The sequence below is a fragment of the Arachis ipaensis genome, chromosome B8 (genome assembly GCF_059453495.1).
Source record: "Arachis ipaensis isolate K30076 ecotype BB chromosome B8, ASM5945349v1, whole genome shotgun sequence".
Classification (NCBI taxonomy): Eukaryota; Viridiplantae; Streptophyta; class Magnoliopsida; order Fabales; family Fabaceae; genus Arachis; species Arachis ipaensis.
In genome coordinates this window covers 25,423,943-25,431,789 of record NC_142443.1, presented here as the reverse complement: position 1 = coordinate 25,431,789, position 7,847 = coordinate 25,423,943, and the positions used below count along the sequence as shown (strand labels likewise).

At 34.7% G+C, this 7,847-nt stretch overlaps 1 pseudogene; it reads right to left on the bottom strand.

Annotated features, from left to right (window-relative positions):
* Positions 1-2,718: 2,718 nt before the first annotated feature.
* LOC107610746 (protein FAR-RED IMPAIRED RESPONSE 1-like) lies at positions 2,719-5,014 on the bottom strand (annotated as a pseudogene).
* Between the last annotated feature and the right edge of the window lie 2,833 nt (positions 5,015-7,847).

Below are 7,847 nucleotides of genomic sequence, written 5' to 3'. Positions count from 1 at the left end.
AACACTGAACTCTGAACCCTTAAAACCCTGAACCCTAAATCCTAAACCCTTAATCCTGAACCCTAAACCCTCAGCCATGAAAGAGGTGAACCAAAATTACTACAAGGGGTGAACCGTAATTTTGAAACACGGTTAACCCCTAAACCCTAAACCCTGAACCCTAAACACTAAATCCCTAAACCCTATAACCTAAAACCTAAACCCTAAACCCTAAAATACTGAACAATGAACCTTGAACCCAAAACCCTAAATCCTTAAAACCCTAAAACCTAAACCCTAAACCCTAAACACTGAACCCAAACCCTGAACTCTGAACTTGAACCCTGAACATTGAACTCTGAACCCTAAATGCTAAACCCTAAACCCTTAGAACCCTAAACCCTGAGCCCTAGACCCCTAAACCCATAAACCCTGAACCCTTAAATCCTGAACCCCAAACCCTCAACCATGCAAGTGGTGAACCGAAACTATTACACTGGACGAACCAAAAATTTGAAACACACTGAACCCCTAAACAATGAACGCTGAACCCATAAAACCTAAATCCCAAATTGACCCACTCCCAGATGAATTTACCCGCCTCCAATGTCAATAAAATAAACGTGACTTCCACGCGCTTCATTATAAAAAAACAAAATTCCTCTTCAAAACACACAAAACCTATCCTTCTCTTCAAACCTCTCTCAAAATTACTCAAATTCCAGTCACGTTCTCTATGAAAAACACTATTGCAGAAGAATAGAGGGAAGATTTGGCAATAAACAACCACAAACGAACAAAAACAGTAACAGAGACTACTAAAGGTATGAGAAAATTACTGTTCACTTGAAATCTTACAATGTCGCATTTCTCCTAGTTACATGTTAGGTTTACTGGGTTGATTTGCTTCGTTTATAAGATCGAACTATTGTGAATGCATTTTTACAGTATAACTAGGGCTTGGAATGAAGTTTGTTGTTATTTTTAATCAGTTCAGTGAATAGTGTAACTAGGGTTTTGAAATTGGTTGTTACTCTATTCAGTACTTCTTCTGGATGGAGAAATACTATCATTTAGCAAAAGTGTTCAAGAATATGAGTCAAGAGAAGAAAGATATAGTTGAAGAAATAGGATTCGGTGCCCTCGCACATGTCCCAGAAATGAAGGTATCTCACACCCTCTTAAGTGAATTGATTAAGTGCTATGATGAGTATCATGGTTGCCTGAAAACTCTCCATGAAAAAATATACATAACACCTGCCAAGGTAGCAACTGCGCTGGGGATAAGCCACGTCGATAATACACTTTCCACTTCTTACTTATTTTCAGTTCATTGCTCCCTTAAATTTCGGTTCACTGCTTCCTTTAATCTCAGTTCATTGCTACCTTTAATTTTGGTTCGTTGGTATATAAAAAATTAAACTGAACCTTTTTTGCTCATTTGTTGCTTTTAAAATATTGTAGGGGATCGTTTTCCTGAAAAGGTTGACTATCGCAAACTGAATGAGGAAGACAAGGCAATATTTGACAACTTCAAATGTGTTACGTTGGCGACTTTGACAAAGTCTATCCTAAATATGAGTGTTGAAAGGGAGGAGAACAGGCAAAAATTCCGCAGGACTTTTGTCGTCTTCATATAAAAGTGCTTCTTGTATTTCCTCATTTCAAATACTCTGCTAAATAAATAATTTTGTGTTTTAGGGACTTATGTATATAAAGCAAATAAAGGGAAAAGAGAATAGAAAAACACCGAAAGAAGAAAAGAAAGTTGTTGTTGTGGATTCTTCTTTGGAAAAAGAATCTTTTTCGGAATCCAAATCAGAATGGGAATTTGACAATATAACGCTGGTAGAAAGAACAAGACAAAAGAGGCTCATGAAAAAAGAAAAAATTGTTCCAACGGATTCAGAAACATTAAGTGAATCTCAAAACTAGTGCAGTTTGAATGGTTCTAATTAACAATATTTTGTTCAACTTGTTTAAAAAAGCAGACGGTGCTTCTTTTGAATGTATATATGTTAACATTAATGTAAATAATATTAATGTATGGATCAAATGTTAATGTATATACTGATTCAAGATGGATTACCCCTTGACTTGTTATATACCTGTTGGAACTGCCTGGCTGCTGTTTTGTTGCAGGTTCACAGTGAAAGAAATCCGCGTGATTACCAATACATTATGAACTCCAAAAGAACACAGTGAACCGAAATTACTACACTGGGCGAACCAAAAGGTAGAAACACACTGAATCCCTAAACACTAATCCCTAAACCTAAACACTAAAACTAGAACCCTGAACACTGAACCCTGAACCCATAAACCCTAAATCCCTAAACCCTAAAACCTAAATCCTAAACCCTAAATCCTGAACCCGAACCCTGAACTATGAACCTGAACCCTGAAAACTGAACTCTGAACCCTGAATGCTAAACCCTAAACCCTAAACCCCTGCTGTAAACCCTAAAGCCCTAAAACCCTGAACCCTGAACCGCAAACCCAAGACACATAAACTATAAACCCTCAACAATGAACACGGTGAACCAAAATTAATACAAGGGGTGAACCGAAAGTTTGAAAGACACTGAACCCTGAACCCAAAAACCCTAAACCCTGAAACCCTAAACGCTAAACCTTAAACCTAAACCCTAATCCCTAAACCTTGAACTCTGAACTCTAAACCATGAACTAAAAAACAAATTCTAATTATTGAACTTAGAAATGAATAAACTAGATGTATCAAAAAACTGCATATACCAATATAGAATTAAAAAAAAAAGTGACTATTCATTAAAGACTATCAACATTCAGAAATTAAACCTGCTATAACCATGGTGAACCAAAATTTGCTCATGGGTGAACAAAAAATTACATTAATAAAAACTAAAACTTGTACAATCCTCTCTTGGATAATTCATATCTGGTGTATTGTAAAGAGTGGAGCTTGACTAAATCGATGATCCGGAGTCTAAAAGGTTCAACTACAAAAGACATAATTGTGTATTAGCAAAAATGAACGTTTCAATTTTTAACTAATCAAAAGCAAATCAATTTTACCTCGCTTGGAGCTGTCTTTTTCTTTTTCTTCATAGCATTTGAGATCTTTTTTTTTTAGGTTTGATCCAAGTTTGTTCTTGGGATGACCTCTTGTTTTGACACGTGGTGGGCTTTGAAGGTCATTCACATTGCTTAATGTCGCTTCTTCGTGGGTTAACAAACTTTTTCCTTTCCTTCTCCCTTGATATTCTTCCATCTCTGCCATGACCTTGTCAAATGCTCGATGCAAAATTCCGGTGAACTCTTCAAACTCAGATGAAAATTCACATATATTGTGTGACCGAAATACCAATTCATCAAATCTCTTAATTCTTGGCTCCAATAGAGGTTCATCTTGGCTACTCCTGATGTGTGTATGCCTCCTCTTTATGTTCTTCCTCCAGCGTTCCAATATGTATTTCGACGCCACGTTATCCACTCTCTCAAAGCTTAGAACACTTAGGGAATAGCTGCACAATATGTCCCTAGACTCAAACAGCAAGCAACGGCACTTTACATCTTGTGATACTGCGTCGTAGGTGACGACAAACTTGTTGAATGTGGAGTTGAAAACCTGCTCTATGACTTCATATGTTGTGAAACCTAGGGTGGAATGCATTGATCTTGTGATACAATTCACTTTACCTCTAAATTGAGCTTGAACTTTCCTGAACTTCTGATGGTTATATACACGCTGAAACTGTGCCTCTATTACTGATTTTGTTGCACACGGTATCACAGTGTGAAAATCTGCAGCATCGAATTCTCTCTCTGCTTGCTAGGCAATTGTCGTATTGCTTCACAAATTGTCTCAAGGAGCTGTTCCGAGTGATGAACTTGTTGAAAAATGAATGCATACTCTCGCTCCTTTGCGTGCTTCTCATCCCGGCCTAAAAGTGGTGATCCAAGTAAACCGGAATCCATATATGCCGATCCTCGTACAGCTCTGCATACCAAACTGAAACTATAAGGTCTGGTGAACTGAAAATAGTGCATGCTTTTGGGAAAAAAAGATATGACCATAAAAATAATTCGAATTGAAATCTCAATTACCTGAAAGCCACTTGTTGCCTCCGAGACCATACTTTGTGAGGAAATCATTCCAGTTTCTGTCAAATGTATCTTTTGTGTACGAGTTCCAAACAACATGGCTCATCTCTTGTTCAATATCAATGTGTCCCTTGTAGCCGTTTAGTTTGCTTGGGATCTTCTTCATGATGTGCCAGATACACCAGCGGTGAATTGTTCTTGGCATGCATAGCTCAATTGCCCTTTGAATTGATGCGCATTGATCGGTAAGAATACCTTTTGGTGCCTTCCCTCCCATGCAACATAGCCAACACTCAAATAGCCATTTGAATGATTGAATGTCCTCATTTTTCATCAGCGCTCATCCAAGAAGTGTCGACTGGCCATGGTGATTCACGCCAACAAAAGAACCTAAAACCAAATTGTACCTGCATAAATAACAACCACAAGTTAGTGAACTGAAATATATACACTAACTGAACATCAAAAAATTGTTTGAATGAACCGAGTACCTGTTTGTGTTATACATGGTGTCAAATGAAACCACGTCTCCAAAATAATCAAATGCAGCCCTGCTTCTTGCATCAGCCCAGAATGCATGTTTAATGCAGTGATCACTTTCAAGGTTGAGCTCAAAGAAGAAATTTTGGTTCTTCTCTTTCATTCTAACTAAGTACTTCCCAAATTCTTTGGCATCGTCTTCTTCGGAAATATTTCGTACTTCCCTTATGATGTAATTTCTGACATCTTTTTCTATAAAACCTAGTTTACTGTGGCTGCCAGCTGCTGCCACAAATGATTGGTAAGTTTTGCTTGGTCTGATTTCGGCTTCCTCATGGGTTTCAATGGTGCAACGCACGAACATGCTAAGCTCCCTGTGTTGTTTAAGCATCTCAGCCTGGTCTGGATAACAAGGATGTGAGTGATTCAAAACAACTTTGGAAATTGTCCAAAGAGCAACATCCTTCATTATGTGTACATAAATTCTGGCTGGACAATTTAACCCAGCTGAAGGATTTGTCTTCAAAGTTGGAGATATCTTTGATTTTCACCTCCCCTCTCTAGAGCATACAATTAGTTGATTCTTAATCTTATCTCCGTCCTGAGTCGTGTTCCTGATTTTGGTAGAAAAACCAGCAAGTTTGGAATAATGTTTGTAGAACTTTGCAGCTTCTTCTAGTGTCTTGAAAATCATTCCCACCTTTGGGACAAATTTTTCATCCACAACATAGCTAGTTTGCACGGTGAATCGAAATCTTATTTATGGTGAACTGAAATCTTAATTACGGTGAAACAATTATATAGTGCTAAGGGATGAAAACAAAACATATTGGTCTAATTTTTGGTAGACTCCTTTCTGCATACCGAACCGAAAACATGAGCGTGATGAACCACCTCTTTAGTACTTACCGAACCGAAACATTACTCAAATTTACTCATTTACTGAGACTCACAATTACTCACAGTTACATATTATCAATTGAATTGAATTCAATTCAGATGTAGATCACCTCAGTCCATTCATTTCACTTCAAATAAAATTAGCAATTTCATTCCATTAAATTCAATACAAAATTTAATAATCCAAACCTCATCAAATTAATGTGTTTCAGAAGAATCATCCAAATTGCAGTCATTCAAGTGATTTGAAGTTGATTCATTCATTGTTTCAATTCAAAAGTGCAGATCGAAGAAGAAAATGAAGAAGAAGATGAACGACAAAGCTAATTGCGTTGAATCAATCTAGATCCCTAATGCAGAGAAGAAAAACGTGAAAAAGGAGAACAACGAATTTAATTAGGTTAAAGAATAATAATGAGAACAGGAAGAACGCAAAAGAGGTTTACGTTGTATGAGAAGGTTTACGTTGAGAAACGTTGATAAAGCAAAATAAGGATTTGTTATATAGGTTATAAGTGGCGTGTGTAAAACAAACAGGGGTGTGGGGGGTGTGGAGTGAAAGTTTAATGGATAGCATCCATGTAACTTTTACATGGATGTAAAGCTTTTATGTTGTTTTTGTATCAAAATCTAAATAAATATGATAAATTACATGAGCTATAAATGAATTGTAAGTGAACCAAAAAGTTATTTAACATTTTTTGCATTTTGGTTAACTTAAATAAGTATGTTAAACCATAGAATTTGAAAGTTCTTGAGTTTTATGTTTGATCTTAGCAAAGCTTAAACTCTTAAGATATTATGACTGCAGTGCTCCACTACAATGTTGCTATTTTATTATGATGGTTATTATTTTGATAATCTAAAAGTTCTCCAATTTTCATGGGAACTAATAAAAGTGTATCTTATAATATTCTTTCTTACAAGAAATAAGACCTCTTTTTTTATCTATTACTAATGTGAAAATTCTTATTATTTTACATGATTAATAGTTGTATTAAACAATATTTACACGATTAATTTCATTAGGAGGGTTTTGATTGAGAAAGAAATCTGCAAGCTATTTGTGGTGGTGACTGTTATGATAATTTGTTCTCAACTTTTGGTGCTAATGAGTAGCCCGTGGTTTTGGATTTGGTGATGCAATTATAGTGGAAGTAAGTCTATTACTTTTAAGTAGTACGAGAAATGGGAAAATCATGATGTTTTTCTTTTTTTGAATTACTTGCTGCCTCTGGATTTGTCATTTTATTTTAAGTTTAGGACTAGGTGTAGCAAATCATGAGAAATTATGCAGTTTATTATATATAGTTCTTTAGAAGACTATATCATTTGATATCATGTAATAACTTTAAAAGCTTTGACTCCAATAATATTATGTTCCTGATTCCAAATTGTTCAAATTGCAGTTAAGTGAGTTTGTAATGAAATTTTTTGGCAATTTTAGAGCAAGGAGGATTACACAAAAAAAAATATAGAGCAAAGAGGATAATGTATTTAAAGAAGGTTACTCATGTACAATTTTATATCTAAATTCCATGCTTTTACAGTTTTTATCGTATAGAATTTGTCAGATTCTTACTTTTCTTCTTATTTTGACTAGAAATTGTTTTTTTAAATTTTGAATCATTTTCTTTTTTATTACTAGCTTAGGTGATTGAATATTTACCTAATTTGCTTTTAATTAATCTAAATTATGAATAAATATTTTGTGCAAAGAGATCTGTTATTATGAATAAATTGTTTATAAGCTGCCTACAAGGGACTCTTATAATGTAGCAATGAGATTAAGTAACAATTTAGATCTTCAGAATAGTTTTACATTCATGTGGGTTTCTTTTTCTGTTATTATTTTCACTGTTTTGTACTGGACAACAATTTTCCTTCAAATACTATTTAATATACTGTTTTAGATTTATGATTCAGAATACAGTATATTTGCTGTTTTTAAACCTATAAAAGTAATAGATGGTTGAGGACAATTAGGCACTAGCATAAAGTGGTGACTTTGACTTTTTGTAACTATGATGAATGTAACCCATGTATGTACAAACTAAAAGCACTATATTCTTTTTATAAATTCATCTTCAATTAATTTCAGGTAAGCAACAAGCCATATAACTTTTGTTGAGATGCTGATAAATTACGTTAAATGTGAAGGCTATTGTTTCTTTTAGTTGTGAATTTCACATATGATGATGCAAACACCATCGAATATTTATTATTCGAGTAAAATATTATTTTTGTCTCCAACATTTGGAGTAAAGTCTTATTTGTGTTTTTAACATTTAAATTGTCTTATTTGTATCACTAACGTTTATAAAAGTGATTTAATATTATCCTGTCTTCAATTATACATCATGAATTATAGTTGGAGTTTTGAAAATCTCTTCTTGAAATTA